The sequence below is a fragment of the Piliocolobus tephrosceles genome, chromosome 14 (assembly GCF_002776525.5).
Source record: "Piliocolobus tephrosceles isolate RC106 chromosome 14, ASM277652v3, whole genome shotgun sequence".
Classification (NCBI taxonomy): domain Eukaryota; kingdom Metazoa; phylum Chordata; class Mammalia; order Primates; family Cercopithecidae; genus Piliocolobus; species Piliocolobus tephrosceles.
Window position 1 is genome coordinate 101,760,695 of NC_045447.1, and position 27,103 is coordinate 101,787,797.

A 27,103-nucleotide genomic window follows, 5' to 3' on the forward strand; every position below is an offset into this window, starting at 1 on the left:
TGCTTAGTGTAGTGTCTTTCTAGGGAAGCACTTCCCAGTCTTGTCGCATGACGGTGCACGGTGCACATGGCACCACATGGTGTGGCACAAGGGAATCAGTGGACAGAGGAGCTGCTCCCAGCAGGAGGTGCCGATCCCTCGCCATTCCAGCTGCTCCTGGCCCTGCTTAGACACCCTGAGGACTGAGACTGTAAACCTGGCAGGTCCGCATTCATCTCATAGCACACAAAGAGCTCGCAGTCTGTAAGCTCTGCCCCCAGGGAATGAACCTGACAGGGAAATTACTGAGCGTATGGACAGTGAGCTCCATGAATTATCGTCAAGATGTTCTTCAAAGTGGTTGTAGTAATTGATACTCTCAATGCCTCTTTCATTCTTTTTTGTTTGTGTGGAACAAAGGATTCGCTATGTTGGCCAAGCTGGCCTCAAACTCCTGTCTTCAAGTGATCCTCCCATCTTGGTCTCCTAAGTAGCTGGGATTACAGTTGTGAGCCACCATGCCCGGTTCAATGCCTCTTTCAATCTGAAGATTGTGTCTTTCTTCATTAACTTTCTTCAGAAAAGTTAATTATTTATTTTTAAATGTTCTTTTCTTCCTCTTTTTCTCTCTTTCTCTCTCTCTTCCCTTCCTTCCTTCTCTCTCTCTTTCCCTCCTTCCTTCCTTCCTTCGACAGAGTCTCACTTTTATCATCCAGGCTGGAGTGCTATGACACAAATTCGGTTCACTGCAACCTCCACCTTCCGGGTTCAAGTGATTCTCCTGCCTCAGCCTCCCGAATAGCTGGGATTACAGGTGCGTGCCACTAGGCTTGGCTAATTTTTGTATTTTTAGTAGAGATGGGGTTTCCCCATGCTGGCCAGTCTGGTCTCGAACTCCCGACCTCAGGTGATCCGCCTACCTCAGCCTCCCAACGTGCTGGCATTACAGGCTTGAGCGACTGAGCCAGGACTATTTATTTTATAATTTTCTATCCTTCATTTTATGTTCTGTTTCTTTCTCTCTCTCTTCTTTCCTTCTTCTCCTCCTTTTTTTTTTTCTTTCTGAAACTGATGTTTATTTTCCATCAGCCTTGTTTCCATGTTGCTTAAGAGCCTATGCAAGAACAGCTTAAGACCATTCAGTGGTTGCTCCTACCCATTCAGTGGCCTGAGCAGTGGGAGCTGCAGACCAGTCTTCCATGGCAGGCTGAGCGCTCCAGTCTTCAGTAGGGAACTGCAGATAGGCACAGAGGGCACCTGCACACCTTCAAACCAGTCTGCAACCTCAGGCTGAGCAGCAGTGAACTCAGGAGCTGGAGCAGTCCGTTCACCCTGAAATTCCTCCTTGGTCACAGCCTTTTCAGCAGCAGCCTGCTCTTCTTTTTCAATCTCTTCAGGATCTCTGTAGACGTAGAGATCAGGCATGACCTCCCACAGGTGTTCACGGGAAATGGTGCCACACATGCACAGAGCTTCCCGAGCCAGCATCCACCACATCTGACCCACTGAGGAGCTCCCTCGCTGTTGCATGGGATGGCAATGTCCACATAGCGCAGAGGAGAATCTGTGTTACACAGAGCAATGGTAGGTAGGTTAACATAAGATGCCTCTGTGAGAGGCTGGTGGTCAGCCCTGGGGTCAGTAACCACAAGAAGCCGTGGCTCCCGGAAGGCTGCCTGGATCTGGTTAGTGAAGGTTCCAGGAGTGAAGCGGCCAGCAATTGGAGTAGCTCCAGTAGCGGCAGCAAACTTCGGCACGGCCCTCTGTCCGGTATTCCTGGAGAATGTGACGCTGACAACAGCAGGGTATTCAATGGCAATAGCGCAAGCTGCCAGCAGAAGCTTCTCCCAGGTCCCCTTCAGATTTATGATGTAGATGCCATCACTTTTCCTTTTCTAGATGTACTGTTCCATCTGGAGGTCAAGATTGGTGCCACCTAAGTGGGTTCCTGCTGTAAGGAACTTAAGAACATCCTTCTCCTTCATTTGTAGGACATCAAGGGCTCCAGACGTTGTGAAAGTTTTCCTTTAAGTTACCACGGGAATCCAGAACAACGCCATATGGACCCTTCTGTGGGTAGTGCAGAAATAATTTTTGTATTTTTAATAGAGACAGGGTTTCACCATGTTGGCCAGGCTGGTCTTGAACTCCTGACCTCATGATCCGCCTGCCTCATCCTCCCAAATTACTGGGATTACAGGACTGAGCCGCCGCACCAGGCCTGTTTTATGTTCTTATGTTCTCTGAATTCTCTCTGTGTTCTTTGAGGTTAAATTTCTGTCTTTGTCTTTCTCTCACTTTTGGAATCCTCATTGCTTTCTTTCATACCACAAGTTTTCTCTAATCTGCAGTGAGCCTCTGTTAAGCTTTTATATTTGAGAATGAGGGACTATAAAGGCTGACAGAAACTCTGGGACATGAACAGGGACTGCTGCCTTTAGATCACCCTTTGGTGAGAGTGGGCAGAGAACTGGCCATGCTAAGTGGGGGCTCTGCCCCCCAGCCACTCCAGTGTGGGGAGGCCTTTACTCTGGGCGTGCACACCAGCTGCTCAAGTCCTTCCAGACTGGGCACATGACTCTTCGCCTGGAGTCATTATCTGGCTGGATGTCCTCACAGTTCTGTACATGGGGTGGGGTGGGGATGCGGGTGTTGACTGTTTTACACACAGGTCTTCAACCCTGCTTGATTTTCAGCCCCACTGGACTCTCCTACCTCTAACTGTGGAGCCCTGGCCCCATCCCAGACTCTACAGAGCACAGCAGTTTCTTCCATGGCTCCACCCTCCCTCATCCCATCCCACCAGTAGCTGCTTGTCTAGCTGTGGCTTCCTCTGAGTTGTGGTTTCCTCTGCTATTTCCTCCAGCAACGCTCTTCACTCTGGGTTCAGCGTTGCAGAAGTGGTCTGTCGTCTTCCCTCTGCAGATGTCACCATCAGCATTGTCCTCATTCTATTTGTGGTTTGTTTTTGTTTTTGTTTTTTTTTCACCTGTCCCATTCCTTCACTTGTGTGCTGTTGCTGGAACCTATGGGAGGCTCTTAGCCTATGACAAACCAGACACAAAGGTCCAAAGAAACTACAGAGCTAAGTGCAGAAACAGAAAGATTCTGACACAAGTGTTCTGATGTAAACATTTAACATATTGAATTGTTTGGGGGATTTGATCCATCTGCAAACACGTACATCCATGATGTAGTTGCTAAGCCACATTCTGGACCTATGCAGAGTCTGTAAACACCTCTCCTCCAACTCTGTAAAATTGAATCTGTGGACCTGGCATGGTGGCTCATGCCTGTAATCCCGGCACTTTGGGAGGCGGAGGCAGACGGATCACCTGAGGTCGGGAGTTTGAGACCAGCCTGACCAACATGGAGAAACCCCGTCTCTACTAAAAATACAAAATTTGGCTCATGTCTCTAATCCCAGCACTTTGGGGAACCAAGGCAGGCGGATCATGAGGTCAGGATATCAAGACGATCCTGGTTAACGTGGTGAAACCCCGTCTCTACTAAAAATACAAAAAAAAAAAAAAAAAAAAAAATTAGCCTCGCATTGTGGCCGGTGCCTGTAGTCCCAGCTACTCAGGAGGCTGGGGCAGAAGAATGGCGTGAACCTGGGAGGCGGAGCTTGCAGTGAGCCGAGATCGCACCACTGCAACTCTAGTAGCCTGGGTGACAGAGTGAGACTCCGTCTCAAAAACAAAAGCAAAAACAAATAAAATTAGCCAGGCATGGTGGTGTGTAGCTGTAATCCCAGCTACTCGGGAGGCTGAGGCAGAAGAATTGCTTGAACCCAGGAGGCGCAGATTGCGGTGAGCCAAGATCACACCACTGCACTCCAGCCTGGGCAACAAGAGCAAAACACCATCTCAAAAACAAAACAAAACAAAACAAAATTGAATCTGTGTCTGATGGCAGCTCTGACCTCAGAGATTCAGTGTGCTAAATCACTGCCTGTTTTAGAAACCAGCCTGTGTAGCTGAGGCCCTACAGCATGTGATCCTGTCCACATCTGTCATGAGTAGCACAAGGTCAGACATAACCAGGACCATGCACATTGGTGTCTTTCCACAAGGCTGGACTTTTATTGATGCTATTTCAGTCACAAAAGCCATGAACTACATGAAGTTCCCTCAGAGGCAATTCTCCTTAGTACACCCCATTTACTCAGTAGTCAGAACCTTGGGCACATAGGCTCGAACCCCTCCACAGGTCAGTCAATACTGCAAACCATACTTTAGAGTACACTTAATCAATATATAAAATTAAGATTAAACATTCCACACCAAGCAAAATAACATTTAACATCACGAGTAAAGGGGAGGCCGGGCACGGTGGCTCATGCCTGTAATCCCAACACTATGTGCAGCTGAGGCAGGTAAATCACTTGAGGCCCGGAGTTCGAGACCAGCCTGGCCAACATGGTGAAAACCTGTCTCTACTAAAAATACAAAAATTAGCCAGATGTGGCGGCCCAAGTCTGTAGTCCCAGCTACTTGGGAGGCTGAGGCATGAGAATCACTTGAATCTGGGAGGCAGAGGTTGCAGTGAGCCAGTATCTCACCACTGCACTTCAGCCTGGGTGACAGAGAGACTCCGTTTCAAAAAAAAAAAAAAAGAATAGAGGGGATAGGAAGAGAGGTTCACAAACCAGTCCAAGAAGAGCAACATGGACAGTGTCCTCAGCTGGTCTGGGCACTTGTCAACATCTTGCAAGGAAGAATCTTTGATACAGGCCGAGCCTTCAGTGGCAGATGCTGGGTGCTGATCACCAGTGACAGCAAGACATTGTCTGTTAAGGCGGCCATTTTGAACTGATGACGTTCTGCATGTTTTATGACCACAGAGTCCTCTGGTGAGGACTGATGGTAAAAGAGTGTGCCTGTCTATGTCCTGATCTGGTTGGATGCCATCTTTATTCATTAGGTAAACCTCTCTGGTCCCTGCTGGTATGATGCCTTCTGAAATGTAAGATGGAGTCTTTTTCTAAGATGGAGTCACTTATGTCAAGCATGCTCCATACACCCTTTCTCCTGGCACCCATGACCCTGCCCTGGAGCCCTCTGGAATCGGGGCTGTGGTAGCTCGCAATGTGTGGGTGTGGCATAGTGGCCAGCCACCCAGGCTTCATTTTCTGCTGTGTTGGTTTCCCTGACACTATTCACTGCCAAGTTGCTGGGACCCCTGACTATATCCTGTCACTTGGGCCTTTCACTGAATGACAAATGGCCCAGGGACTTACTAGTTTCAGATGACAACCATCATTTCATATGTGCAAACTTCTGTAGGTCCAGAGTTGGACAGGGCTCAGCCAGGTTAGTTTTGCTCCAGGTGATGTCAGTTGGCAGATCGGCTGGGGGTGGGGACCCCTGGGGCTGGCCCAGGCAGGATGGCTAAAGGAGCTGAAGGCTGGACAGACATCTCTCTTATTCCAAGTGGTTTCTTTCCCGGGGCGCCTGGGCTCTGTGTGGTGCTCAGGGCCATTTTTGTACTAGGGAGGAGTGGACAACGGTGAAGGAGGCAGAGGGAGGATGAGGAGCTGCAGGCCCTGCCGGCCCCGTCTTGGTAGCCACACCGAGGGACTCCTGCTGCGTGCTCTCGGTCAAAGCCTGTCTTGGGCCAGCCCAATGCAAAGGGAGGGAAGTCCACGCCACCTCTTGGTGGAGGAGGGGCAGGTCACTCTGCAGAAGGGCAGCTGGGGTGGGGATGTTGCTGCAACTTTCTGTGGAAACATAGCCTACACCCAGGCCCCAGCATGGCCTCTTTCCCTGGTGAACTCAGTGGCCAGTGGCAGAGCCCAGATGCTGGCCTTGGTTACTTGGAGGCGGCTTAGTCTAGGATGAGGAATGTGTCTTTGCCTCACCAAGTCCTGAAACAACGGAAATGCCTTTCAAATCATCAAATAAATATTTAGACAGTGTTGTCCTTAGCTGATGTTTTTTGTTCCCCCAGAAAGAAAAATGATTATTGCAAAGGTTTTGTTTTGGTAAGCATTTTCCTGTAGGATTGCGCTCCAAGAGTTACTGTCAGTTTCCCTGTTCTTTACTTCTCCCTAGTAGGAATATAGCGAATTCTTCCTGGAACGGGTGCAAATGTTATTTGAAATAAAAAGTATGCAATTAGGTATCTGTTCTCCCAAGCTGGAGCTGTCAGGGGACTTTAAGACAGAGATGGGCATATAAGAAATAACATTGCTTATCACAACCAGAAATGTATACTACATACCCTGCCAAAACAAAAACAAAACAAAAACTCAGAGACATGTACAGAAATAAATCCTTTCCTTTTTTTTTTTTCCCAAGAATCAGTCTCGCTCTATCGCCCAGGCTGGAGTATAGTGGCGTGATCTCGGCTCACTGCAACCTCCTCCTCCCAGGTTCAAGCGATTCACTTCTACCTCAGCCTCCCGAGTAGTCAGGATTACAGGCATGTGCCACCACGCCCAGCAAATTTTTGTATTTTTAGTAGAGATGGGGTTTCACCATGTTGGCCAGTCTGGTCTCGAACTCCTGACCTCAAGTGATCTGCCCACGCTGGCCTCCCAAAGTGCTAGGATTACAGGCGTGAGCCACCCTACGTGGCCAATTCTTTTATTTTCTATGAAAAATGATGATGAGAGGCAAACGCAAGAGCATGGTGAACCAGCAGAACACGGGGAAGACCGCCATCCATTAGGTGAGAAGGCCTGGGGAAAGGATCTGTCCCTTCGGGTGGGTGCTAGACAGAAGACATCCACATTCCTACCTCACTGCCTTCATACACAAATAATTCAGCTTTCTTACCAAAAAGGTAAAAGGTGGGAAATAGCAAAGCCTTCAGTGAATGATTTAGTTTTTCTACAAACAAAGATCATCCCCATGCTGTATCAATCTGAGGGAATTATCTAAAAAACTGTCAGCATCTGGAAACATTTTAGCCTTACAGAAAAGATGTGACAGCTACAGATGACTTAAGGCCTGATATATTTCTCCCTGTACAAATAAGCTTAAATAATGACACACTGGAGATGCTGTAGACTTTGAATTCTCTGTGGAAAGCCCTGGGACAGCAGGAGGTTGCCAGGACACAGCTGGATGGGCTTCCCTGGAGGCTGAGGCTCAGCCAAGCAGCTCATCCCAGAGACCTGGGTACAAACCCAAACCCACCTAATTCAAAGAGCGCTGGGTGCTCGCCATGACAAGCAAGGTCTGTTAGCTTACTTCGGCCTGTGCTAACACCTGCTACTTGTTTTGCCTGAAGTGGAGAGGCCATTCATTACAATGTGAGTGACGTTGAAGGCGGGGGTTTCTGTTGTGCGGCGGCCTCTTAATTAGGGAACACATTTGACCCTGTTATGCCCAGACCGCTTATTCCCCAGAGAAGACCACCAGAGTCCGGAGTCAAAGCCAAGCGGCAAGGATCTTTATTACAGGTTCGAACCTGGAACTTCCTCACTAGTCGTGAGACGAGCGGGAAAGTTCCTTAACTGGGCTCCAGACAGCATTTTTATAGTCAGGGGTAAACAGGTACAGAGTCATAGGGGATTTTGTACACATCAGACTTAGGATTGGCTGACATTTGAACAAGGTGATTTGGCTGATTATGATTGGTTCCCACCATTTCTGGTATTTCGGTTACATTTTGAAATACTGATGACGTTTATCAGGGGCTTGCAGGGTAGGGGTAGGGTAGGGGTAGGGCTTGTTTTGCCGGTCTGCTCACCCGGTCTGTTCTGCTTTCTAGATTCCTGGAATTGTTTGCCTAAGTTAGTTCAGGAGTTGTTTTGCAGCCCTGGTCCCTGCTGTCCTGGTCACTTTCAACGCTGCATGGTTCGTGTCCAGACCCCTTCTCTTAAAGCAGCAGCCATCGTAAAGAAAAGTAAAAAACTGGCCGGGCACAGTGGCTCACGCCTGTAATCTCAGCACTTTGGGAGGCCGAGGTGGGCAGATCACGAGGTCAGGAGATCGAGACCATCCAGGCTAACACGGTGAAATGCCGTCTCTACTAAAAATACAAAAAGTTAGCCGGGTGTGGTGGCAGGCGCCTGTAGTCCCAGCCACTTGGGAAGCTGAGGCAGGAGAATGACGTGAGCCCAGGAGGCGGAGCTTGCAGTGAGCCGAGATGGCGCCACTGCACTCCAGCCTGGGTGACAGAGTGAGACTCCGTCTCAAAAAGACAAAAAGAAAAAAGAAAAGTAAAAAAAAAAAAAATTTCAGTAGAATTTGAACTGAAAAAATGACGTTGAATTTCCATATTTGTAGAAGTTCTACCTTCTAAAGAAGAAACAACTTTCTTCTGCATAAAAATTTGTACCTGGAGTATTAACACGATCATCTCAACCTTTCTCCCTTTCTTCATCCTTCTCCTTTCTCTATTATCTCCATCCTGCAAAAATGGGCCACAAAGGCATGTTGAGGGGAAAAGAGAGTGGTAGAAGGCAAAGCAGGGCCTTTAGGACAAGTCTTTCGAGAGAACCAAGGTGGTGATGAAGCCAAGGGGTTCATAAGCATGAGGAATCTTTCCTCAAAGCCGCCCTGCAGGGCCACACGGTCAGCTCCCTTCTGTGGGCCAGGCTGGGGGACAGCAGAAGCAGGCACAGCCCATCCTCAAGGGCCCCAGGTTCACAGGGAAGTAGACACACACACAGATAAAGTCAGTACATGAGGTTACTACTGTTCATTCTTCAGATGAGGCAACTGAGGCTCAGGCTTCTTCACTAACCTTATTCAAGGTTACACAGTAAGTGGCAGATCCAGGATGCTGGTCTTCTCCCCTTGCAACAACTATTTCTTCCTTTGCATGTTATTTTATTTATTTATTTATTTATTTATTTATTTATTTATTTATTTTTTGTAGAGACAGGGTTCCACTATGTTGCCCAGACTGGTCTTGAATTCCTGGTCCCAAGTGATCCACCTGCCTCAGCCTCCCAAGATGCTGGAATTATGGGTGTGAGCCACAGTGCCTGGCCTATTTTATTTTATTTTATTTTATTTTATTTTATTTTATTTTTTTGAGATGGAGTCTCACTCTGTCCCCCAGGCTGGAGTGCAATGGCATGATCTTGGCTCACTGCAACCTCTGCTTCCTGGGTTCAAGTGATTCTCCTGCCTCAGCCTCCTGAGCAGCTGGGATTATAGGCGCCCACCAACATGCCTGGCTAATTTTTGTATTTTTAGTAGAGACAGGTTTCACCATGTTGGCCAGGCTGGTCTCGAACTCCTGACCTCATGATCCGCCTGCCTTGGCTTATTTATTTATTTATTTATTTACTTATTTATTTATTTATTTATGAGACGGAGTCTTGCTCTGTCACCCAGGCTGGAGTGCAGTGGTGTGATCTCAGCTCGCTGCAAGCTCCGCCTCCCAGGTTCACGCTGTTCTCCTGCCTCAGCCTCCTAAGTAGCTGGGACTACAGGTGCCCGCCACCATGCTCGGCTAATTTTTTGTATTTTTCAGTAGAGACATGGTTTCACTGTGTTAGCCAGGATGGTTTTGATCTCCTAACCTTGTGATCCGCCTGCCTCGGCCTCCCAAAGTGCCAGGATTACAGGCGTGAGCCACTGTGCCTGGCCTTGGCTAATTTATTTTTTTTTAGAGACAAGGTCTCACTGTCACCCAGGCTGGGGTGCAGTGGCACAATTACAGGTGGATCCTCAAACCTTTCGCATTTTAGAGCACATCATTTGCTCATTTGTTAGTAACATTAATTAGAAAAGTCCCACCCAGAGACAGACGGACACGGCTTTTATCCTTTTAAGAGCACCTGGGTCTGGGTACAGTGGCTCACGCTTGTAATTCCAGCACTTTGGGAGGCCGAGGTGGGAGGATTCCTTGAATCCAGGAGTTCAAGGCAAGCCTGGGCAACAGGTCACTAAATTTAGCCTGGGCAACAGGCTAAATTTAGCCTGGCATGTGACATGCACCTGTAATCCCAGCTACTCAAGAGACTGAGGTGGGAGGATTGCTTGAGCCATGGAGCCATGGAGGCTGCAGTGAGCTGGGATTGCACCACTGCACTCCAGCCTCGGTGACAGAACGAGACCCTGCCTAAAAATATATATGTATATATATATATATATATATATATGCACTTGGAGAAAGGGAGAATCCTAGATAAAACTCTGAAAACCCTTGCTAACACCTCCTGCCACCCCCGCGTCCCACTAGCTAATGTTCCACTGGAGTAGAAGTCCTCCTTCCCCAAAAGAGAGAAACTGCTGGAGTCCTAGGCTTGATTTTCCCTGGCTGGACCAAGAATGGTGACTTAAAGTTAACTGTCTTCAATAGCAAATACTCACCAGAAGAGAAGAAAGAAGCAAGCTCACGCCTGTAATGCCAGCACTTTGGGAGGCCGAGGCGGGTGGATCATTTGAGGTCAGGAGTTCAAGACCAGCCTGGCCAACATGGTGAAACCCTGTCTCTACTAAAAATACAAAAATTAGCCAGGTGTGGTGGCATGAGCCTGTAACCCCAGCTGCTCAGGAGGCTGAGGCAGGAGAATCACTTGAACCCAGGACGGGCAGGTTGCAGTGAACCGAGATCGTGCCACTGCACTCCACCTGGGGTGACAGAGCAAGATTCCATCTCAAAGAAACCCAAACAACAACAACAACAACAACCATACACCAAAAAAAACAAAATAGAAGTTTATTGTCTCACAGTTCTGGAGGCTGGAAGTCTGAAATCAAAGTGTCAGCGAGCTGCACTCCCTCTGGAAGCTCTAGGGAAGATCCTTCCTCTTCTCTTCCAGCTTCTGGTGGCCCAGAGGTCCCCTGTGGCAGCATCACTATCATCTCTGCCTCCATCTTTCCATGGCCTTCTCCTCTGTATCTGTGTCTTCTCTTTTGTCTCGTTCTCTCTCTTTAAAACAATTTTATATTGAATAGAGGTGGGGTCTCACTGTGTTGCCCAGGCTGGTCTCAAACTCCCGGGCTCAAGCAATTCCCTCACGTTGGCCTCCCAAAGTGCTGGGATTATAGGCGTGAGCCACCACGCCTGGCTGCTTCTCTCTCTTTATTTATTTATATTTTTTGAGATGGAGTCTCACTCTGTCGCCCAGGCTTGACTGCACTGGCGTGATCTTGGCTCACTGCAACCTCCGTCTCCCGGGTTCAAGTGATTCTCCTGCCTCAGCCTCCCGAGTAGCTGAGATTACAGGTACTCACCACCATATCCAGTTAATTTTTATACTTTTAGTAGAGACGGGGTTTCACCATGTTGGCCAGGCAGGTCTCGAACTCCTGACCTCAAGTGATCCACCCACCTTGGCCTCCCAAAGTGCTGGGATTACGCTCACTCCTGACTGCTTGTATCTCTTAAAAGGACATTCTTCATTGGATTTAGGAGCCATGCAGATAATCCAGGATTACTTTGTCTCAAGATCCGTAATCATGTCTGCAAAGACCCTTTTCCCAATAAGGTCACATCCGCAGGTTCTTAGGGATAGGATGTGGGTATATCTTTCGGGGGACCACCATTTAGCCCACTGAATTTACACTGTACCCTAAAATGTAGTCAGATTAAATACGGTGTGAACTCAGAAAAGTGTTTTTTTTGTTTTTTTTGTTTTTTTTTTTTTAAGACAGAGTCTCACTCTGTTGCCCAGGCTGGAGTACAATGGTGAGATCTCGGCTCACTGCAACCTCCCTCTCCCGGTTCAAGCGATTCTCCTGCCTCAGTCTCCCAAGTAGCTGGGACTACAGGCGCGCGCCACCATGTCCAGCTAATTTTTGTATTTTTAATAGAGACAGGGTTTCCCCATATTGGCCAGGCTGGTCTGAAACTCCTGACCTCGTGATCCACCCACCTTGGGCTTCTAAAGTGCTGGGATTTCAGGTGTGAGCCACTGTGCCCAGCTTGTGTTTTTTCGGGGGAGGGTGGGGGGGTGGTTTGAGACAGGGCCTCACTCTGTTGCCCAGGGTGGAGTGCGGTGGCACAATCTTGGCTCCATACAGCCTTGACCTCTCTGGGCTCAGGTGATCCTTTCCCCTCAGCCTCCCGAGTAGCTTAGACTACAGGTGCATGTCATCACGCCCAGTTAATGTTTGTATTTTTTGTAGAGACGAGGTTTCGCCATGTCGCCCAGGCTGGTCTCGAAGTCCTGGACTCAAGCCATCTGCCAGCCTTGGCCTCCCAAAGTGCTAGGACTACAGGTGTGAGCTACTGCACCCGGTCTGAGCAAAGTCTTAAATATAGATAAATACATTTTAAGAGTAACTTCCAAGCGTTACTGTTTGACTGAGATTTTGAGCATAAGATTTTATTTTCTAGTCTGTTTGGGTTAAACAAAGGTTTAACGCTAGAGTGACACTTTCTCTCCACTCACATGGAGGAGTCCAAGGGGTTGGGCCCAGGCCGGTGTCTGAGTCAGAAACAGTGCTTCTCCCCTCCTCTTGTCAGACCTCTCTGTGGAGGGGAGGAGAAAAATAGGTTTTTCTCTCTACCCATCTTAGGTGCAGTCAAATTAGACTAAGAAAAGACAGATTAGTGAGTGAAAAACAAGGAAGTTTATAATGCATGCATTTTGCTTATATGCAACACTCAAGTGTGTGACTCAAAAGGTGGCTAGAATGCAGGTGTATATAGCATCTCAACAAAGAATAATAAATTTGTAGCGAAGTGGCAAGACAAAGGAAAAGGCCTTCAGGCTCCTGGGAGTGTCAAATTGTAGGAATGCAAATATATGGGGAAGCTAATGGTAGATTCGGGCTAGGGAGGAATGCTCATTACGTGGGTTCTGCTGGTGGGTAATTACCTTTGGTCCTTCCTGGTGGAGAGAGGCCTGGGGACTGTTTTACAAATGTAGGCCTTGCTTTTAGGAGAAAGGGGGAGGGTAGAGAGCTCCTTCTGTTTCTGCCTTTTTTCAATTACCTTCAGCTCAAAGTAATGCTTACACCAAAGTGGCTTATTAGTGGCCAGGGAGGGGGCCGGAGGGGCGCGCATATTCTTTCATCCGTCACCTGAAAAGTCTGCCAAGTCCTGTGTGGGCCACCCCTGCCTTGCAAATCAATCCCCACTTTATCAGTGCACCAGATGTGTCAAGTTGTAAGTGACCTTCTGTGAGGGGCTAAACATAAATCCTCCTTGTGTTATAGATCACCCATATTTGACCCTCCAGAGGGTCTGACAGTGGTTCAGTGGGCTAGGCTGCTACCAGGTGCAACCAGAGAGGGACAAGCTCTCAGAATGTGAGGCCTTCAGCAGGTGAGGACAATGTTCCCACAGGGGTGAGGCTCCTTCTCCTGAACAACTGTAGCATAAAATGTTTATTGTTTTTCCAGATAATGGTGCTGAGAGTACTCTTCATTAGTGGCTTCTTAAGGTTGTATTTCTTCTTCTTCTTCTTCTTCTTCTTCTTCTTCTCCTTCTCCTTCTCCTTCTCCTTCTCCTTCTCCTTCTCCTTCTCCTTCTTCTTCTTCTTCTTCTTATTATTATTTTTTTTTTTTGAGACAATGTCTTGCTCTGTAGCCCAGGCTGGAGTGCAATGGCACAATCACAGCTCACTGAAACCTCAAACTCCTGATCTCAAGTCATCCTCCTGCCTCAGCTTCCCAAGTAGCTTGGACTACAGGCATATGCTGCCACGCCCAGCTAATTAAAAAAATTTTTTGTAGAAGTAGGATCTCATCATATTGCTCAGGCTGGTTTCAAACTCCTGGCCTCAAGTGATCCTCCCACCTCTGCTTCTCAAAAGGATTGTATTTCTTGATTAAGCCAGCCCACTAACTCATTTTTCTACTTCTGCTGTGAGCAGTGACCTACATCTCTCCAACCCATGCATGGCTCAGGATACGTGGGGTGCCAGGCACAAGCAGGAGGCCCCGCGCACAGAAATAAACTTCAATGGAACCAACGCCTGATGTGCTGAGGGGGAAATTTGGTTTAGTTTTGCCTTTTAAAACCTAAGGCTTCAACAGAAATAAATGTTACTGGCTGTGGATGCCTGCTGCTTTTAGGAAAAAAAAAATTTGGTTTAGCTCTGCCTTTTAAATCTGGATACTGTGAAGCACATCTCTATTCACTACCCTTTGCTGAAGACCTACTTAGTGCGGGGCTTTGTGCTAGATTCATAGCATCGCTTCAAGAAATCCACCATTTAATTAAGAAAAGGAGACAAAGGACTGAAGGGGTGAAAACACATGAAAGATAAATAACAGGTAAATAACAGGAAGGAAGGGCAGTGTAAGGTAAAATCCCCAAATGAGTGGTAAATGTCAGCATCACACTTCCCATTGTCATGAGGGACTGTGATGCTGTAAAAAGCAAAGATTCAAGTCTTGGGGACCTCTGGCTGCAATATTAAAACTGCCTCCACAGCTGGATCACAGGCCAACTTCACCGCTTCAACTGGATGATGATGAAATTGGACTCAGCACAGTGAGAAACTTAGAAACCACTGGAGCAATAAGGGATGATGATTATACAGATGCATTGATCAAGTTTTTAAATTTTCAAGTGTAGAGGCCTCATAGGATTGATCAATTAATTGATACTTATTGACAATCTGCAGGACAAAGTGATCCCTGCCTTAATGGAAGTAAGAATGGGAGGCTGAGGTGGATGGATCACAAGACTCCATCTCAAAACCCTGTCTCTACCACAAAAAAAAAAAAAAAAAAAAAATTAGCCGGGCACCGTGGTGCATGCCTGTAATCCCAGCTACTTGGGAGGCTGAGGCAGGAGAATCACTTGAATCAGGGAGACAGAAGTTGCAGTGAGCCAGGATAGCGCCACTGCACTCCAACCTGGGCAACAGAGTGAGATTCTGTCTCAAAAAAAAAAAACAAAAGTTCTGAAAATTTCTGAATGAGTATGCTTTGAGGGATCTGAGCAATTTGAGGGACCTGAGCAATTTGAAAGTTGTGAGTATTTCTGAGTATCGCCCATGCTGATGGACACATCAGCTGTATTTCAATGTGCTTTGCATGTGATGTCTTATCAGTAAAAGCCTAGTACTAGATATTAAGCAATCTGTGTGAGTCTATTGTATTTAGGCCCCCTCTTGTTTGAAAAATAAAACACACAATGAGAATCACTGTTAGATTTTGAATGCTATGAATTTAAGTGTGAATATCCTGGTTGTTTTTTGGCTCACCACTGAAGTTATTCAAATGTGATCAGGAAATTGGTTCCCAACGTGGGAAAGGATCGAAACCATGGAAATGAAAGACGTAATGAGAAACACAGGTGTATTGCTTGGAGACTGCCTAACACAGTTTAGTTGCCAGCCTAACGGGCTAAATTTAGAAGGCAGGAACAAAGCTTGTTTCTTCTCTTGATTTGTGGGATAAAATGGGTCACCCGGGCATGAAATAATCAAAATTGCAAGTGGACCAGAACTGCTTCTGTGTTATTTGGAGCTTGCCTCCAGGTCTGGGGCCTCCCCTCATGGGCCTCAGTATCCTTATCTAGTTTTTTTTTTACATTGAGGAGTGTTCCAGCATTGTTCAAGTCTAAGAATGCTCAGAACCCAGAGTGTCTCTTTCTTCATGGGAAATTATTCTTCTCAGAAGTAACCAAAACAGATGAAAACCACGGCTATTCTGGTTGAAAGGTGGTGGGGATAGGCGTTTACCCTCAACTTTTCATCCTGTGTGGTCCTGAGTACTGGAAGAAACTTTAGTTCCTAAAAAAGTACCATCTGAAAATCCTGGGATGATGTAAGAATTGGCTTTTGCAGATCCTCCAAGCTGCACGTTGTTCTGCTTTCTGTTGCTCATGGCAGACCACCCCAAACCGAGTGCCAGGTTTTGGTCAGGAGGCGGGAGCAGGAGTGAGGGGGAAGGTGAGGCCAGAGCTTTTACTGGGGCTTCTGCGAGAATGGCGGGGCAGAGCAGGGGAAACAGTTTAGGATGGGCTACTTCGAATGATTCCAGTAGGCTTTGGGCTTTAGGGGTGGTCTCTAGTTGCCTGGTCCCCAGCTCTGGGATGATTCAGGACAGGGGAAATATTGGCTTGGTGTGTGAGAGTGAGATAAAGGCGGTGGCTGAGGTATAGACTTGGAATTGGTTGGTTTGTATAGGAAAGACAGGGTCTCAGCACAAAGCCTTTGGCTAGCTCTAAGAATAGCTTAACCCCTGGAGGGGCAGTCTCTCCCTGGCCAGCTAGGTTTTTAAGATGTCAAAACATTATAAAAGAGCTGGGTGTGGTGGCACCTGCCTGCAATCCTAGGTGGGAGGATTACTTGAGGCCGGGAGTTCCAGACCTGCCTGGACAACATAGCAAGACCTCATCTCTAAAAAAATAATTATAAGATACAGAAGACAAAAAATGTGACTAATACATAGGAGGACCTGGAGGAAGCCTCATCCAGGCTTTTATGACCCAGCTTTGGAACTCACAGTGTCTGTCTCAGCATGCTCTTTTGGTTGGAGCCATCCTGAACTCACCCCGATCCATAGCTGGGTGCCCAGCTATACTAGTTTGCTGGGAGTCTTTGCTGTCTTTTTGTTTTGTTTTGTTTTGTTTTGTTTTGTTTGTTGTTGTTGTTTAGACTGAGTTTCACTCTCATTGCCCAGGCTGGAATGCAATGGTGCAATCTCAGGTCACTGCAACCTCTGCCTCCCAGGTTCAAGTGGTTCTCCTGTCTCAGCCTCCCAAGTAGCTGGTATTACAGGTGTGCACCACCACACCCGGCTGATTTTTTGTATTTCTAGTAGAGACAGGGTTTCACTATGTTGGTCAGGTTGGTCTTGAACCCCTGACCTCAAGTGATCCACCCGCCTCAGCCCCCTAAAGTGTTGGGATTACAGGCGTGAGCCACCGTGCCAAGCCCTTTGCTAGTTTTGGGGACTTTCCTTGATAATACTCAGAATACTCTGGGCAAAAAGGGACAATTCAAGGGGAGGAGACCTAGACCTCACCTTTCGGGGAGGAAGCGGCCAGATCACGTTGTAGGAGTACACATGCGATGGGAGAGATTTCTGCAGCTGTCTTTGGAAAACACAGACTGCTATAATGCATCAGGAAGGGAAAGTGTCAACACAGACAGGAGTCAGGGCCTGGAGACTTGCCTGGTTCTCGGGAAGGGCACTGGTCACAAAAAAAGAAAAGGTTGCTAGAGATACATGTAGAAGCAAATGCCCCGACGAGATCAGATGGCCATGTAAAAAAACATTCCAATTCACAGTAAAGTTAGTGTACCTATGCATTTACAGTTTCAATCTTTTTTTTTTTTTTTTTTTTTTTTTCCGAGATGGAGTCTCTTGTTGCCCTGGCTAGAGTGCAGTGGCGTGATCTCGGCTCACTGCAACCTGTGCCTCCCGGGTTCAAGCGATTCTCCTGCCTCAGCCTCCCAAGTAGCTGGGATTACAGGTACCTGCCACCACACCTGGATAATGTGTTTTTAGTAGAGACAGGGTTTCACCATGTTGACCGGGCTGGTCTTGAACTCCTGACCTCAGGTGATCCACCCACCTCGGCCTCCCAAAGTGCTGGGATTACAGGTCTGAGCCATCACCCCTGGCCCAGATTCAATCTTTATTACATATACATTTAGAGTCAAATAGCTTATGACAATAATACAGATATTCAGGTGGTTTCAAGGATTTCACAACCAAGTTTTACAGTTTATTTCAGTGGCACCTATTAATTACACATCACATCTAAACCTTGTCAGAGATTGGTTATATTTGGCTGTATTTGGAAAAGTTCCTCAAGGCAGGATAAAAAGACTTATAAGATATTCCCCTGAGAAATGAGACTTTGTAGCCCCCAAATATGGATTTGCCTTTTCAGTCTGAAAGGTGATGAAAGGGGTTGGAGGGTTGGGTCCAGACGAGCCTGGAGCAGCCCCTTTGTCCTGGGCATCACCACCCTTCCACCACACAGGGACTAGGCGGCAAGAAGATGGGGTCACAGGAGGGTGAGCATGCACACAGGATTCTGGGGTGAGTAGCCGGCAGACTCTTCACTGAGATAGGCTCTCTAGTAATAGATTGCCAAAATGCGTCACACCTAAAGCAGCAGTCCTCAAACACTGATGGAAGAAAGAGTCACATTTAGCATAACAAGAAGGAGAAGAAATATCTCAGAATACATACCTGGAAATGTACAGGAGTACCCAGAGAAAAGTTTCAAATGAACAGAGGAGCAGACAGGGAACTTGAGTAGATTAAAAGACATGTTCATCCTGAGAGAGGAAGACAGTGTTACAAAGATGCCCCTCTCTCTAAGGTCATCTAAAAATTTAAAGTGAGGCCAAAAACAAAAAACAAAAAACAAAAGCTTGAATTTTCCCTTTAGCTTAGTGATTTTGGGGGCCCAAGATATTTTCCCGGCTGGGTGCGGTGGCTCGCGCCTATAATCCCAACACCTTGGGACGCTGAGGCGGGTGGGTCACTTGACATCAGGAGTTCGAGACCAGCCTGGCCAACATGGTGAAACCCCATCTCTACTAAAAATACAAAAATTAGTCAGGCATGGTGGTGCACACCTGTAATCCCAGCTACTCAGGAGGCTGAGGCAGGAGAATCACTTGAACCCGGGAGGCAGAGGTTGCAGTGAGCCAAGATCACACCACTGCACTCCAGCCTGGGAGACAGGGCAAATTTCTGTCTCCAAAACCATATTATATATTTCCGAAATATATCTCCAAAATATATTTCCCTTTCACAATCCTATGGTTAAAAAAAATGTGGTCTTTGTGGAAAGGAGAGGGGCTGGAGGTTGTGCTTACTAATGACCAATGATTTAATCACTCACACCTACATAAGGAAGCCTCCATAAAACCCCCTAAACAGTGGGGTTCGGACAGCTTATTGGTGGGTGAACACCTGGAGCTGCTGGGAGGGTGGGGCACCTGGAGAGGGTGTGAAGCCTCAGCACCACCCCATACCTTGCCTCTGCATCTCTTCCATCTGGCTGGTCCTGAGCTGTGTCCTGAGCTTTGTACACAAAGTTGGTGACAGTAAAGCGTGTTCCTGAGTTCTATGAGTCGTTCTAACAAATTACCAAAGCTGAGAAGGGGTCGTGGGAAACCTCAATTTATAGCCAGTTGGTCAAAAGTACAGGAGACCCAGGACTCGTGACTGGCGTGGCGAAGTGGGGAAAGTCTTGGGACTGAGCTCTTAACTTTTAGGATCTCCTGCCATTTCCAGGAAGATAGTCCCAGAATTGGGTAAAATTAATTGCAGGACACCCAGTCGGTATATGAGACTTGGAGAAATAGTGTTGGAAAAGGCACCACACATGTGGCATCAGAAATGTGATGGGGAAAACCCTTGCTTCTTTTGGTGTCAAAAACGTGAGATTTGCTAGAAAGGCCCTAGCTCACAGGAGCATATGGTTTGCGAAGAAAAAAGGTAAAAGGGTGTGGGATGAGGAACCTTTGATTCCTGGGGGAACCATAGCTGTGCTGCAACCTGTTACTAATGGTAAAAGTTACCAAGGGAGGCTGGGCGTGGTGGTTCACGCTTGTAATCCCAGCACTTTGGGAGGCTAAGGTGGGCAGGTCATGAGGTCAGGAGTTCGAGACCAGCCTGGCCAACATGGTGAAACCCCATCTCTACTAAAAATACAAAAAATTTGCCGGGTATGGTGGCAGGCACCTGTAATTCTAGCTACTCTGGAGGCCGAGGCAGGAGAATTGCTTGAACCTGCGAGGCGGAGATTGCAGCGAGCCAAGACCGTGCCACTGCACTCCAGCCTAGGCAACCGAGCAGGCTCCATCTCAAAAAAAAAAGCAAAATAATAAGAAAAAAGCAAAATATACGATCTCTTGGTTATTGGTGCCTATATCAGCTAAAATGAAAGGAAATGAGAGTGCCGGGTGGACCTTGAGGCTGGACCAGGGTCAGATTTGGGCTGGTCTGAGTTCAGCTACTAGCTTCAGAGCTGCCTCCCGAGAGAAAAATATGAGGGGACAAATAGAGTCCCTCTAAGACCTGTGGTCACCAAGAATGTAGTCAGTGTGGACGGGCAAAACCAAGCTAACTACTGAGATCAGGAGGTACATACAGACTCATTTTGTGAATCAGTATCATCAGCTTCTGAGGAGCCTTTACCAACGTGAATTCTGATAATAACTAATTTAGGGGCAGTATCTTGGTTTTTGAATGCTGCAGAGTGGAAGAGCATGCGTGGGTTGATACAGGACCCACAGCTCACTCCAGAACAATCACAGATGGTGGTACACGATTCAGACACACAGGAGGCTATTCCCAAAGGAAGAGTCAGCCTGGTGGACTGGATAAGAGTCACCATAAGATCTATTTATCCTGAAAAGGGGCTTGCCCGACTCTCCCTATAAATGCCAAGTGGAGCACCCCAGCTGACATGCTTCAAATGCAAGTCATGTGGGACTGGCTTATGACTGGGATATTCACCCACTGAATATGCCTGTTACCCACGTCATGATAAATGCTGTGGTTAAGGGGGCTCCTTTGATGTGGATACCCCATATAACCTCACTATTGCAAAACTGAGCAAGAGTTTCAGAAGGCTTATCAAATTTGCTGTTTCAGCTTCCTTGCCTGTGTCTTACAGGTGCTGATAAAAATACTGGGTTAATGAATAAGTGAATGAGGAAAGGCAGAGGGGAGAGTCAGGGACACCTTGGTAAGGGAGCACCACACACTGTGGTGCCAGGGCTTGTTGGTGAAGCCTTAACTCAGTGGCAATTATGCTGAGAGAATATAGAAATGAAAGGATTCGTGGGATTAGGGTGAAAGATTGCATGAAAATTGGGGTATTAAACAGGCTTTATGTGAAGAGGTTGTGTCTCCTCTTCCTGAATGTTTTATGGGAGTGGACATCATGTCTGACTGTGGAATGCCTCCTCTACCTAGTATTGTAAAACCAAAAATTGTTGGGGAAGTCCTAATGGAGGCTTCACTTAGGAATATCAGGATTGATGGGATTAAGGTGAAAGGAAGAGTGAAAATGGGTATGTTTGAAGTTGTTGTGTCTCTTTTACCTGAACATCTTACGGAGATGGACATGGTATCTGACTGGGGAACTGCTGCTATAAAACAGAAGGCATTAAATTTGCTTTTGAAGCAATATTAATTGGACATGCTGTGTGGGGAGCAGAAAGCTTGCCTGAGCTCACACAGTGCAGAGTAGAAGCTGGAGTGCTGGGAGAGACAGCCCCTCAGTGGGATAGCCCTGTGTGGAGTGTAAAGTGGCGCTAGTGAGGAAAGCCCGTAAGTGCATCCCAGCCACATCTACTGGGCTTTGGACCAGTGAATTTCCACTTGGCGGGCATTTACTAGCTTGCTGTCAGACATTAATTGAAGCCACCCTATGAGAAAAGGACATAAAATCATCTTGAAACTGAAAATACCCATGATGTCCTGAGTGATGTCAGAGAAACATTCTAATGGAGACAGCAGTGCCCACAGGAGCTCCATAATAAGATGGAAGTGGTTTATACAGGATCATGCTGCCTGGGGCACAAAGGAGCACAAACTCACAAACAGGGAGCCTCTGTTCCCTCAGAACTGATTCAGAAATTGCATTAGGAGCTGCCAGATCCTATCATCACATGAACAGTGCTCTATAAACTGCTCTTGACTGACCAACAAAGAGCTGCTTCGTGTATTGATGACAGTTCCAAGGTGAACAGACAGCCTGTTTGGAAAGATGCCCCTCTTATGGAGGAAGGTAAAAACAAATCAGCTTAGTGGGCTGAATTTCTAGCAGTGATGGAAGAACTGAAGAGTGGTAAAACTTGTATGTTTCAGTTTTTTACCAGTTCATGGGTGATGATCAGTGGCCTGGCCACATGGTCAGGCAGAAGGCTATAGAAACCTGTCCTATTAAAGTGATACTTGTATGGGGCATGGTTCTATGGAAATTGCTATGGGGATTTTCTTTTCCTTTTTCTTTTGAGACAGTCTCACTCTGTCACCCAGGCTGGCGTGCAGTGGCACCATCTCAGATCTCTTCAACTTTTGCCTCCTGGGTTCAAGCAATTCTTGTGCCCCAGTCTCCCAAGTAGCTGGGACTACAGGCACCTGCCACCATGCCCGGCTAATTTTTGTATTTTTAGTAGAGACGAGGTTTCACCATGTTGGCCAGGCTGGTCTCAAGCTCCTGACCTCAAGTGCTCTGCCCTGCTTAGCTTACTAAGTGCTGGGATTATAGGCATAAGCCACCACGCCTGGCCACTGTGGGATTTGAGGGGTGCACTAAAGTAAGACATGTAGAGGCTATCAGAATAATGGGTACCTTGAACTTCCAGGTCCAGAAGGTGATTGTAATTGACAAGCAGGTATCCCCATATATTCACTTGAGGTGGCTGTCTGGGTCCATAAAATGACTAGATTGGGGGAGGACTTCAGCAGTGCAGAGATGGACTGAATCTAGACATGTTTCTCTTGCACCTTCTCAGGCACATAATGCTGATAGAACTGCTCTGTCAGCCAGGTGCGGTGGTTCACACCTGTAATCTCAGCACTTTGGGAGGCCAAGACAGGCGGATCACAAGGTCAAGAGATCAAGACCATCCTGGCCAACGTGTTGAAACCCAATCTCTACTAAAAATACAAAAAATTAGCTGGGCATGGTGGTGTGTGCTTGTAGTCCCAACTACTCTGGAGACTGAGGCAGGAGAATCGCTTGAACCTGGGAGGCAGAGATTGCAATGAGCCGAGATCACGCCATTGCACTCCAGCCTGGCAATAGAGTGAGACTCTGTCTCGGAAAAAAAAAAAAAAAAAAATCAAACAAACAAAAAAGCTGCTCTGTCTGCAAGCATAAGAGACAGAGACTGCAGATGGTCATGGAGCAGATTCCCTAGTGGGGAGGCCCTGGACACAGCCGGCAAGTGAGACTGATGTGGTAGCCCTGGGGACTACAAATAGGTCCTAAGAGGAATAGACATTGACTCTGGACTGGCCTTTGCTTACCTGGTAGAAGATGCGTGTCTCAAAGTGCTATAGAAAAACCAGAACAGGAAACATTGCCCAAATTTGGACAGCTGATGGTAATTTCTTCAGACCAAGGACACAGTATAGTCCTTATGTCCAGCAATGGGCAGGGAGATATCCCCCTTGGAGTAATAGTTTGATAAAAAAGTGGAACAGTAGGCCAGGTATGGTAGCTCAGGCCTGTAATCCCAGCACTTTGGGAGACTGAGGTGGGCAGATCACAAGGTTCGATGATCAAGGCCATCCTGGCCAACATGGTGAAACTCCATCTCTACTAAAAATACAAACATTAGTCAGGCATGGCGCCGTATGTCTGTAGTCCCAGCTACTTGGGAGGCTGAGGCAGAATTGCTTGAACCCCAGAGGTGGGGGCTGCAGTGAGCCGAGATCGTGCCACTGCACTCACTCCAGCCTGGGAGACAGAGTGAGACTCTGTCTCAAAAAAAAAAAAAGGTGGAACTGACAATTAAAATGTTGGTTGTGTAATACAAGGCGGAGATAAAAACATGAAAGGTTGGGTGACACACTTTCTTGAGTGTGTGCTCATACTCAACATGAGAAATACTAAAAAAGTGTCCCTGGCTGGGTGCAGTGGCTCACACCTATAATCCCAACACTCTGGGAGCCTGAGGAGGGGGGATCACTTGAGCCCAGGAATTTGAGAGACCCCCCGATCTCTGCACAATTTTTTTAAAAAAAATAGACACGCATGATGGTGCACGTTTGTAGTCCAAGCTACTTGGGAGACTGAGGTGGGAGGATCACTTGAGCTGAGGAGGCTGGGGCTCCAGTGAGGCATGATTGCACCACTGTACTCCACCCTGGGCAATACAGCAACACCTTGTCTTGGAAAAAAAAAAAAAATAATGACCCCAATGGATATTTCTCTCTCTCTCTCTCTCTTTTTTTGAGATGGAGTCTTGCTTTGTCACCCAGGTTGAAGTACAGTGTACCCAGGCTGCGAGATCTCGGCTCACTGCAACCTCTACCTCCCGGGTTCAAGCGATTCTCGTGCCTCAGCTTCCCAAGTAGCTGGGACTACAGGCGTCCATCACCATACCTGACTAATTTTTGTATTCTTTGTAGAGATGGGGTATTGCCATGTTGGCCAGGCTGGTCTCAAACTCCTGGCTTCAGATGATCTGCCCACCTCAGCCTCCCAAAATGTTGGGATTACAAGCATGAGCCACCACGCTCAGCCAATATTTCTCTTTCTGTGGATCTGGGGAAGAGGGAGTGGGGATGATGCTGGTATGTCTATGCAGTTCTTGCCAAGAGAGGAGTACACTGGTTTAACAACTATAATTTTTTCTTTTTTCTCCACCTCACCTGAGGTTGTTTTTTTTCCTACCTGATGCAGTGGTCACTGGATCAGGCTGCGACTATTGCAGGGATGGCTCCTGAATTAGAAGCTGTAATTATTATTATTATTATTATTATTATTATTATTATTATTAAGACGGAATCTCGCTCTGTCACCCAGACTAATTTTTTGTGTATTTAGTAGAGACGGGGTTTCACCGTGTTAGCCAGGATGGTCTTAATCTCCTGACCTCGTGATCCGCCCGCCTCGGCCTCCCAAAGTGCTGGGATTACAGGTGTGAGCCACCGCGCCCAGCCTAGAAGCTGTAACTATATTTTTAAACCTTGGACAGAATTCCAAAAGGCCTCATGGGGTAGGCTGTGCCTTCACCCCATTTGCCAGAACTGGGGCTAACAGCAAATGTAGCTATCTTGTGTGATGGTGAAAGCAGCCCAATTGTCCTGTGCCTGTGTAACCTTACCATCTCTGAATGGGAGTGGACTGAGGCAGCGGCTCTCGCTAGACTATACTGCTGCCTGCAATCTGGACTAGCACAGTGGCTGAACCTAATGTCCCTCCCGAGGTGGAAAAGTTTGGGTATAAATCAAAAGGAGGAGAATAGTTAAAGGTAAAGAAATGAATAAATGGGTTATATAATAAGGGAAACCCAATGTTATATTAACACTTTGAAAATGGCTCAGAGGAAGAGATGATAATGTCTCTTAGCTCAGAGGCCTGAAAGGGCAAAGCCATATTTGCAGCGACCCCACCTATTTCCGGAAGCTGACAAGATGAAATGGCAGCCTGCAAACCTGTGAGATATTTTCATACAATATGATAGACTGGACCAATTATTCTTGACTGAAGGGGATTCTAAGTAATATGACAATGTCTTTCGACTTCTGTGATCCTTCACAATAAGGTATCCATGGTCAAAGACCAGGGAGTGACCTGTGATATAATAAAAAAATAAATATTTGGCCGGGCGTGGTGGCTCATGCCTGTAATCCCAGCACTTTGGGAGGCCAAGACGGGCAGATCACCAGGTCAGGAGATCAAGACCATCCTGCCTAACACAGTGAAACCCAATCTCCACTAAAAAATACAAAAAGATTAGCCAGGCATGGTGGCGGGCGCCTGTAGTCCCAGCTACTTCGGAGGCTGAGGCAGGAAAATGGCGTGAACCCAGGAGGTGGAGCTTGCAGTGAGCCGAGATCTTGTCACTGCACTCCAGCCTGGGTGATGGAGTGAGACTCCGTCTCAGAAAAAAATAAAATTAAATTAAAAAATAAAATAAATATTTGGTCTTTGTCCCCAGTTCCTGGCACACAGCTCTTAAAACCCTTGGAGTGTCCTGAAGGATAGGAGTGTCTTTGTATGCTAATGAGATGACTGATTAGCATCAGGACGGGGGGATGCTGGCAGCCGACAGACCAAGGCAAGATTAGAGGGAAAGGAGCTGGTGGTTGAGTTGATCACCAATTGCCAATGATTATCAATTATACCTACATAATCAAACCTCCTAATGAAACCTCCCTAAACGACAGGGTTCAGAGAGCTTCTGGGCTGTCGAACATACGGGTGCTGGGAGTGGGTTACCCAAAGAGGACGTGGAAGCTCCATTCTCTTCCTACATACTTCGCCCTGTGGAGCTTTTCCATCTGGCTGTTCCCGACTTGTATCCTTTGTAACAAATCAGTAAATAAACTTAACAAATGTTTTCAAGTTCTGTGAGTCCGTCTGGCAAATTATCAAACTGAAGGAGAGGTTGCAGGAACCCCCGATTTATAGCTAGTCAATCAGAGGTACAGGTGGTCTGGGACTTGTGACGGGCATCTGAAGGGTGGCAGCAGTCTTACGAGACAGAGCTCTTAACTTGTGGAGTCTGTGCTATCTCCAGGTAGATGGCGTCAGAATTGAATTGAACCGTAGGCCAACCAGCTAGTGTCAGAGAGTTAGAGAATTGGCGTGGAATAAACACTACACGTTTGATGTCAGAGTGTGGTAAGGGAGACCCCCGCTCAACTTCCTATGGCTGTTGTCAGCCTGTAGGAATGCGGGTGAACAGGTGGGGCGCTCCTTAAAGTATTCTGAGTGCAGGTATGACCTGCTCAGCCTCTGGATTTTCTGGGCTGCCAATGTTCCTGTCAGGTCCTCTAGCCTCCCCTTCCTCCTGGGGTTCCCACTCACCCTCTCGTGAGTGGTGCAAGGTCAGAGATAACCAGGTCCATGCACGTTTATGTTTTTCCACGATGTCAGACTTTTATGGATGATATTTCAATCATAAAAGCCAAGAGCTTCATGGGGTTCTCAAGGAGGCAATTCGCAGTATTCAGAGCTGTAGACACACAGGCTCAAGCCACTCCGCAAGTCAGTCAATGTTGTAAATAGTACATAATGGTATACTTCATAGAAAAATGGTACAGAGTAAACATTCCACAACAAAGTAACATTTAATATCAAGAGAAAGGGGATGGGACTAGGTATGATGGCTCATAAAAAGTGTAATCTCAGCACTTCGGGAGGCCAAGGTGGGAGGATCACTTGAATGCAAGAGTTGGAGACCATCCTGGGAAACATAATGAGAAATCCCGTCTCTACAAAAATTTTTTTCTAATTTTTTTTTTTTTTTTTTTTTTTTGAGACAGAGTCTTACTCTGTTGCCCAGGCTGAAGGGCAGTGGCATGATCTCCACTCACTGCAACCTCTGCCTCCTGGGTTCAAGCGATTCTCCTGCCTCAGCCTCCCAAGTAGCTGGGATTACAGGCACTCGCCACCACGCCCAGCTAAATTTTGTATTTTAAATAGAGACAGGGTTTTGCCATGTTGGCCAGGCTGGTCTTGAACTCCTGACCTCAGGTGATCCACCCGCCTCAGCCTCCCAAAGTGCTGGGATTACAGGTGTGAGCTACCGAGCCAAAGTTTTTTTATTTTTTATTTTTTTTTTGAGATGGAGTCTTTGCTCTGT

At 47.1% G+C, this 27,103-nt stretch overlaps 1 pseudogene; it reads right to left on the reverse strand.

The window, feature by feature from the left end:
• Positions 1-1,079: 1,079 nt before the first annotated feature.
• On the reverse strand, positions 1,080-6,838 carry LOC111528276 (annotated as a pseudogene).
• Positions 6,839-27,103: the final 20,265 nt, after the last annotated feature.